The sequence below is a fragment of the Cyprinus carpio genome, chromosome B18 (genome assembly GCF_018340385.1).
Source record: "Cyprinus carpio isolate SPL01 chromosome B18, ASM1834038v1, whole genome shotgun sequence".
Taxonomy (NCBI): Eukaryota; Metazoa; Chordata; class Actinopteri; order Cypriniformes; family Cyprinidae; genus Cyprinus; species Cyprinus carpio.
In genome coordinates, this window is record NC_056614.1 from 11938267 (window position 1) to 11946185 (window position 7919).

General features: G+C 34.4%; 1 long non-coding RNA gene across 3 annotated transcripts; it reads left to right on the forward strand.

Moving 5' to 3' along the window:
- Nucleotides 1-5305: 5305 nt before the first annotated feature.
- Nucleotides 5306-6892, forward strand: LOC109062230. 3 transcript variants are annotated; one of them, XR_006157050.1, is made up of 3 exons: nucleotides 5306-5957; nucleotides 6081-6135; nucleotides 6491-6892. It is a non-coding gene; the product is annotated as an uncharacterized LOC109062230 (long non-coding RNA). The 3 variants fall into 3 exon arrangements; XR_006157049.1 differs by having other exon boundaries at nucleotides 5308-5774; XR_006157048.1 differs by lacking the exon at nucleotides 5306-5957 and having other exon boundaries at nucleotides 5999-6135.
- Nucleotides 6893-7919: the final 1027 nt, after the last annotated feature.

Genomic DNA, 7919 nt, shown 5'->3' on the forward strand with positions numbered 1-7919 from the left:
TAGTGCTCCCTTCCACTTTCAATACCACGACTGAGGTGAAACCCTTGAGCAAAGCACTGAACCCCCAACTGCTCCACTGCAGCAAAAATGGCTACCTACTGCTCTGTGTGTGTGTGTGTGTGTTTGTGTGTGTTTTTTGTGTGCACTTGGATGGGATAAATGCAGAACACATTAGGGCTGCCCCCAAATAGTCGACTAAATGTTAGTCGATATGAAGAGGGCTTGGTCGAATACATTTTCATTAGGTGGTTAGTCGCAAAAAAAATCACGTGAAAAAATTACGCAATCAGGGGCTGCGCAGTCAGTGTATGACATGACATCAAAGCAACGAGAGATCAACGAGATCTCGTGCCTCGCGGTATACCAAAGCGCACTTGTGGGAGAGGTGTCTGGCTGATGCTAACAATTATGTCAGGAAAAAAGTCCAAAGTTTATCTACAGAAGCTGCGCCAGAAAGTGATCATGACAGCATTAGCCCTGCAGAGGAGGGTGAGCCTGAACCGAAAAAGGAAAAGCAGGCCGAGATATCCATGCTGATGGCCATTGATGAGGAGGAGCATGCAGAAGAGAAGGATGAACTAAAAATGTACTTGGCAGATAAAACAAAGGTTGATTCGGGACCATCGGCATGGTTGCAAAAAAATGAACATCGATATCCAAAGCTCGCTAAAGCAGCTAAACGCCTCCACTGTATCCCTTCCACATCCACTCCATCAGAGCGCATCTTTTCAAAGGCCGGCTTCATTGTGAACAAGTCGAGAAGCTCCCTTCTTCCCAACAGTGTGGACAAGCTGGTGTTCCTCTCACATAATATGAAAAAAATAAAATCGAATTGAAAGCTTAGGTAAGAATGCTTAATTTCCTTTTTGTAGTGTTTCTGTTTGCTATCTGTTAGGCTATATTAAAAAAAAACGGGTATTTTTATAACGGGTAGGCTATACAAATAAATAAATACATATTATTTTTATTTATTCGTTTTTATATAATGCAGAAGTTGTTTTTTCTTCTGTAAGAAAAATTAGTCTGATGTTTGCAATTTGTTGTTTCAGGTCAAGACTCATCCATCGTCTTAATGGCAGTTTGCGGCTTTGCTCTGATATTTTTGATTTGTATTAGTGTTCTTTAAATTATTTGTTCCACATTTTGTCTTAAATATAGTTGTTCTAAACAATTTAATCAAATACTTAGGCTGTTGATTTGTTTGCCGCCTTCTTTTTTATTCTAAGTTTTGGCGTTGTGCGATCTGCCATGTGCATTTATTAAATTGTTCGTTTTTGTTAATTTTCCTTTTGAACAATATAAAAATAATATTAATTTTCCACTGTATTTTACTATTTTTATACCAAACAGCTTTTTTGCTACAGTATTTATTTGTTTTAGTTTTTTGCCTTGTTTTGTACTAGGCCTAAGTTACTAATAAGTTTATTTAATTTATTTTAAAGAACGAATTTTAGTTTATTTTATTCAAAACTGTTTTTTTTTTTTTTTTGTTTTTTTTGACATGTAACTGTTACAGTTTGTATTTTTGATAATAAATTATTAAAATGCACAGGCAGTCTGATTGATTGCTGTTTTTATGTTATAATTAGCCTATAACGTTCTGGCCACTGATTTTTGTGTCCGTAAGCGCTGTATACTTTAAACGCTTTACTATTCTGTTTTAAGCGCTTTTTTTTATTACTATGAACCTTTTAAGGGAAAATAAGGTACACAGATGTCCATTTAAGGGTACTGCCCAGTGACGAGCTCGAGCTGTTTTACCAATAAAGGTACATTTTTAGCACTTTTCTTTCTGAGAGTCAAAGACTCTCACATTAATGTCTGTTTAGAATATGTCTATACACTGTATAAAGCCCACAAACACTTCAGGTGATGATGTGAGGGGACACAAAACTAACAAAACTGGACCTCTCACAAATCCTTTAATGACTTGGCCAATCTTTATAAATTATACTTTTTCCTTATCCCATTGTTGGTTACTATTAACAGTCATGGAATATGCATATTGAATATGTTTATCTCCTGGTGGATGTCTAAGACTGGCAAACACTAGGCTCCAGAAAAACCTGTAGAAATCAGCCAATCTGTTTAGGACTGACTTTTGATAGATTATCGCCTCACAACAAGAGAAATCCCCTGGATCAAGTCCCAGCTGAGCTTGCAGGACTTGTTGGAGTTTTTGTGTTGCATAATGCAGTGTTGACATGGGGATTTACCCTGGGGTGGGGTTTCTTCTTAGGGGGTTTTGCTGATTTCACTGGCACCACCAGTAGAAACTCTGAAGTGACATAAACAAGCTAATAGTGACATCATGATTCAACAACATCAGCAGCTGGAGAATGAAGAATGGCATGATCAGAGCTGTGTTTTTATTGTGACATGGTTAGAAAGGTGTGAAACTTGCATCGCTATTTATTTAGTTTGATTATAAAATCATTTTTAATGCATGAGTAATGCAACAAGATTTTTCTCACAGCATATCGTGCTTGATAACTTTTTTTTTTTTTTAAAGAAAGCCAAAAAAAATAATCCTGAAAAACCAAAACGTATGACAAAAGTTTTTTCCTTCCAAAGGACATGCGCAACCTATTTAATTTATATGTAATAAAAGTACTATATTTACAATAAATCAATTCATTTATATGCATGATAGGCCTTTAATATTTAAAAATATATATTATTCTGTTTTCATGAATCGATGCTGAATCATTCACATCAGCATCGCATTGTAAAAAAGATTATATTCTACAGCTCTAGTCATGGTTTTTGTGATAACAGAGATGGAAAGTAAGTTATGTGACAAAGAGCGAAAAGGAGGGCTATGAGATGCAACAGCAAAGAGTTAAGTAATAAGAGCTAAAAAATAAACTACACATGGATCTCTTTAAGAAACCAAGAGTAGGCCTACTTTTTTCTCTCTTTCAGTGATAGTTTCCAGATGTGGTCTATATTTTGAAACCAAGTGTTCTGGAACAATCAGGAATCATCAGTCGCTGACACCATGTCTACACCGTACAGGATCAGCGCGACACAACTAAATGTACAGCTAAACCCATTATAATCAGTTATGATACACTGTCTACGCGTGATGCGGCAGGGAACGACACGACAAATCCCAGACAGTAAACTGGTACCTTGTTCTATTTATGACGTGCTGACACAAAGTTCAAATGATTTTCAACAGTTGCTTCGTCGGGTCCAGTCTAGACAGACTTTAGCTGTTGCGGCGATTGTATAAACAATTTGTGTAGACACGGTGTCAAAAGTCAAGATAGATTTATTTTTGGTAACAACAGGTAAACTCGTCCTATAATAATTACAAAGGCAGTTGATGCAATACTCTGCAATCTTTTTTGACGTCAAAAGTTTGATGACCACTTGCAATGACTCATATCAAACCGACAAAAAGGCAAGCTGAACAGCCAATAAAACTTCTCACAGACAGGCTCCGCAGCTGAATCATCATGTTCAGTCAGTCAGCCAAGTTTCCATACTCAGTCCTCGTGCAAACCATGTGGAACACAAAAACTAGGTTGACTAGGCTCAGCATAAGCCGATGGCTGACCAATGTCCAAATGATTGCTTAGTAAATATAATTACATTATCTGATTTGATTATCTGATTATTACATCATCTAATTTACATTATCTGAACAGTTCAAAAACATCTGTTAATCTACTGCATAAAGAGATTTTCTTTCAGTAAAACCACAAAGTTCATCAAAACATGATATACCTTTTTCCAGTAAAGAAATCTAGAAACCGTTCACTCCTGCTGAGATTAATTTCAGAGCTTCTTAAGTGAAAAAGGATCTCCATGACTCAGGAACAGGGTTTAGGGCAGATGTTGCATAAGCTAACCTAGACTGTAGCCTAGGGGCCACACAATACAATACACACAATAGCGGCAGTACTGTTGCAAGGGCTGTGCCAAGAGTATGACCGCACAGGGCCTCAGGCCTCTAGGGCCTCACTCCTGGCCTGCATTTTATGTCATTTATATCTCATTTTTATTACTGTTTTTCCACCCATTTTGTCCTTCTAAAGACTAAAATAGTCACAGCTGGTAGACAGTATAAGACTGTGTATAAGAATGAGTAAAGCTGTTTGTTGTTAGGATGACAAAAAGTTTTAAGTTTATATTTTTGTGTGTTATGATTAGTTGGTCTGTTTGTTGTTGTGAGTGTCAAATGATCAAGATGGCCAATCAAATCAAAGAAGGCGGGTCTTACTGTCACTGTCACAACATGACGAGAGTTCGTGGAAAGATGTAAGTAGCCTACTGTATTAGAAAACTGTTTACCGATAGAAATGTTCAGCGACCGACAGTAATAGACTATCTAGTGGTGCAAACTACTCAACTTTTAAGGAAATATCACCATTTTGAACTGAAAAAATGCGATCATGATTCATGTAATTCATAAATGACAAGAAACGTTTGCGTTTTCGACTATTAGACATGCAAAGTGAATGTGCACATTTTAAAACAAAACATTATTTTCAAATAGTGTCAATTGATTGCTACTTCATATATAACTACAAACCTAGAGCTTATTTTAGCATTATTATTTATTTATTCCCTCAATTTTAATCCTTTAATTATTTAATTGCTTTATTATTATTATTATTATTATCATCACAATCGATCAGATGCGTGTTAAAATTGCCCCCCAACACACACACACACACAAAATTGCAGAGGACCTGTCAACTTCGCACAGGGTATCGCACCCCCATTGCGACAGCCCTGATCAGTGAATACAGTGATGTCAACCTTGGTTTTGATAAGCAGTTACTGATGAAACAGAATGCGTTGGTGAAACGTATCTGGACATCTACTCGACGTGCAAATCCGGTTCATATCTGGACGTCGATCTACGACGTCCCTTGGACGTTGATAGGTGGTTCAAAATTTGAACGTCCGGCTAAGGATTTTCTTGGACATCTGTTCAACGTGCAGAACAGGTTCAGGAAATCGACATAACTTTACATATATATATATATATATATATATATATATATATATATATAACTTTAAACACAACAAAGCAATCCTTTGATTTCTGATTTAAATAGCACATGTAGCCTACTCTTCTGAAACATTTAGGTGTCAAAATAATGTAATATATAAATTTTTTAAAAACATAGGCCTAATTAAAGTACCATAATGTGACCATATAAAATCTTACATGGATTTATTTATTTATTTGAGTGGTATTTTTCACTGGAGGATTGACAGAAACAGCAGTTTATATCTGTATTAGATCTATAAATTAAATATAGATAATTAAATAAAGTTAAATACATTAAAATATATTAAAGTTGAATATATTTAAATAGATAATTAGATTGAAATAATATTATATTCTATTAAATAATTAAATAATAAATATTTAACACATAGATTTAAATTAAATGAAATAGTGTATTTTAACGTGCGCTGGCCACGAGGGGCGTTAACGTGATGTTACGTGAGTGACGTAAACGTGATGGCAAAAAAAAAAAAAAAAAAAAATTAAAAAACGTAAACGTAACGTGATGGCGCAAATAACCACGAAGACGGAAGAATAATTCTGTTTATTACAAAAGACTGAAGATATAACTGCCGCCATCCTTTAATTTATTTATTTCTACGTTGAGGACACTTTATAAACCTACAGAGATACCGGACCAACGAACGACCTTCACAACGGGACGGAGCTAACGTAATTAACGTTAACGGTTACTTGGAAATTCAAACAGTAACGGTCAACTGACAACTGCGCTGAGCCAAAGGTAAGAATGAATGTGCTTTTATTCATCGTTTTATCAATCTAATGTTAAATTTCACTTCAGTTTAATATTTCAAATTATTTATTTGGATTATAAAGATTATATATTTTCAAATTCCTCTTTTTGTAATTGTACATAACGTTATCCCTGTTGGTTAATTTGAGGTGGTCCAAGTTACAGTCTGAGGTAAAATTTTGATGATCCTTTTTAACTAAGTTATTAAAAATTAGTCACTAAAACATGTAACTGTAATTTTTCTTGATCAAATAAAGAAACGATTTTAGAACTTATATTTTTTCTACTTTTCAGGACGGGAACAGCAACAAGAGTTTAACTTCTGATTCGTAATCTACACACTCTACTGGTGAGTGTAACACTACTGACACCTAGTGGTTAGTTTTTACTACTGCAAATACAAATACATTCTGTCACTACATTAACGATAATGTAAGATTTTCAAAACTTTATCTTGTGTGAAGTGTTCTTGTATTAAAACAGCCTTTGTCGTGTATCCTGGATGCTCACGCGAGTCTGTGAAATTAGGCACTTTAAATAAAAAAATAAAATTAAATTAAAATTACGCTTTGAAATGATTCCCTAAAGACTAAAAATCAGTCTGGCAGTATTTTCTGATCATATGTTCACCACAGAGGTCAAATGAGCATTGTGAAGCTATATTTATATTTATAATAATCATTTATATTTAATTTGTGTTTCAGGGCAGTTCATGAAGACAGATGTTGTGACGACCAGGACAGTTCCTCCTACCACACCAGACTTTGCTGTATATGGATGCCTGACCACTAGCACTGGACATTTACAACATTTTGGCGCCAGGGATCCCTTGCAGAGAAGATTTTTCAAAGACACCCTCAGAATTACAACAGATTTTAAGGCTTAAAATTATTGTGGGTGGGAGTATAATGAACATAATATGATTGTTTTATTTTATTATTATTATTTATTTTTAAATAGTTCCCATTTTTTAATAATACATTTGTTTAATAATACAGCACAATATAGGGCTAAGTTGCACCAGGTCAGGAAAAAACACATAAGTTGCATCCGTGTATAAGACACATTTTACTATTAATTTCAGAAATAATTTAAATACTGATAAATAAAGCAAACGTTAAGAAACTTAAAAACTATGAACACTGTAAAGATTTTATTTCCCCCCACTTCAAATCATTTAAATTGAATACTATTCAAAACAGAATAAAAATAAAAATATTTAGGCCTATGTATAAAATAAAAAAAATTCTAGTGCCATTATTTACAAGCAGTATATCTTTTGTTAATTAAAATGAACTTGCTATCTCAGTTTCTGTGAACCTCATTCTGAAATGTAGAAAAAACACAGTGGTACAGACAATACCACTGTGCACAGACAGGCTTGTCACACAGACATGAGAACTATACTTATAGAAACCTGTAAGTGCCCGCTTTTATGTGTTTACGTTTTGCTTAGAATAATTCAGCACATCTCAGAAGATTAAAAAAAAAAGACCAGTAGTCTGGAAAATATGGTATAAATTATTTTGTTGACCCCTTTGCTTTGGTCCTGAACCCCAGATTGGAAACCCTTTTTTTTATTATTATTGTGCATGCAGATAATATTTGGACACATGAACACTTGACTATTGCGTGAATAAAGAATACCATCTTTAAGAATTTTATGCTAATTGCAGTTTAAATAAAAATGAAAAAGCTTAAAAAGTTAAACTCCAATAGGTGAAAATGTGTGGACCCAACTAAACTAAATTGTTTGTTGTTAATTGTTATCCACTGTATAATGAGTGACATTTCTTTTATTTCATGGTTTTTGTGTGAACACACTGTTTCTTTAAGTTTATTTACAAGTACAAAAAGAAATTGCATTGAAATAAACATGATATTTAATTGAATGCAGCCTAAGAGTGTTTATTTTGTTCAGAAACAGTATAAATGACGCCTAAATGAGACTTTATAAGACGTTGAAAATACGTCCAGAAATGACCACATCTGAAGTCAATTTTAACCTTCTAGAGACGTCCTGTAGATGTCGATATTGGACGTCCAAAAGACGTCGAAAAAAGACGTCATAAAAACTTTAATTCTGGCGCTTCAGGGGACGTCATTTCAACGTCCGACAAAGACGTCCAAATG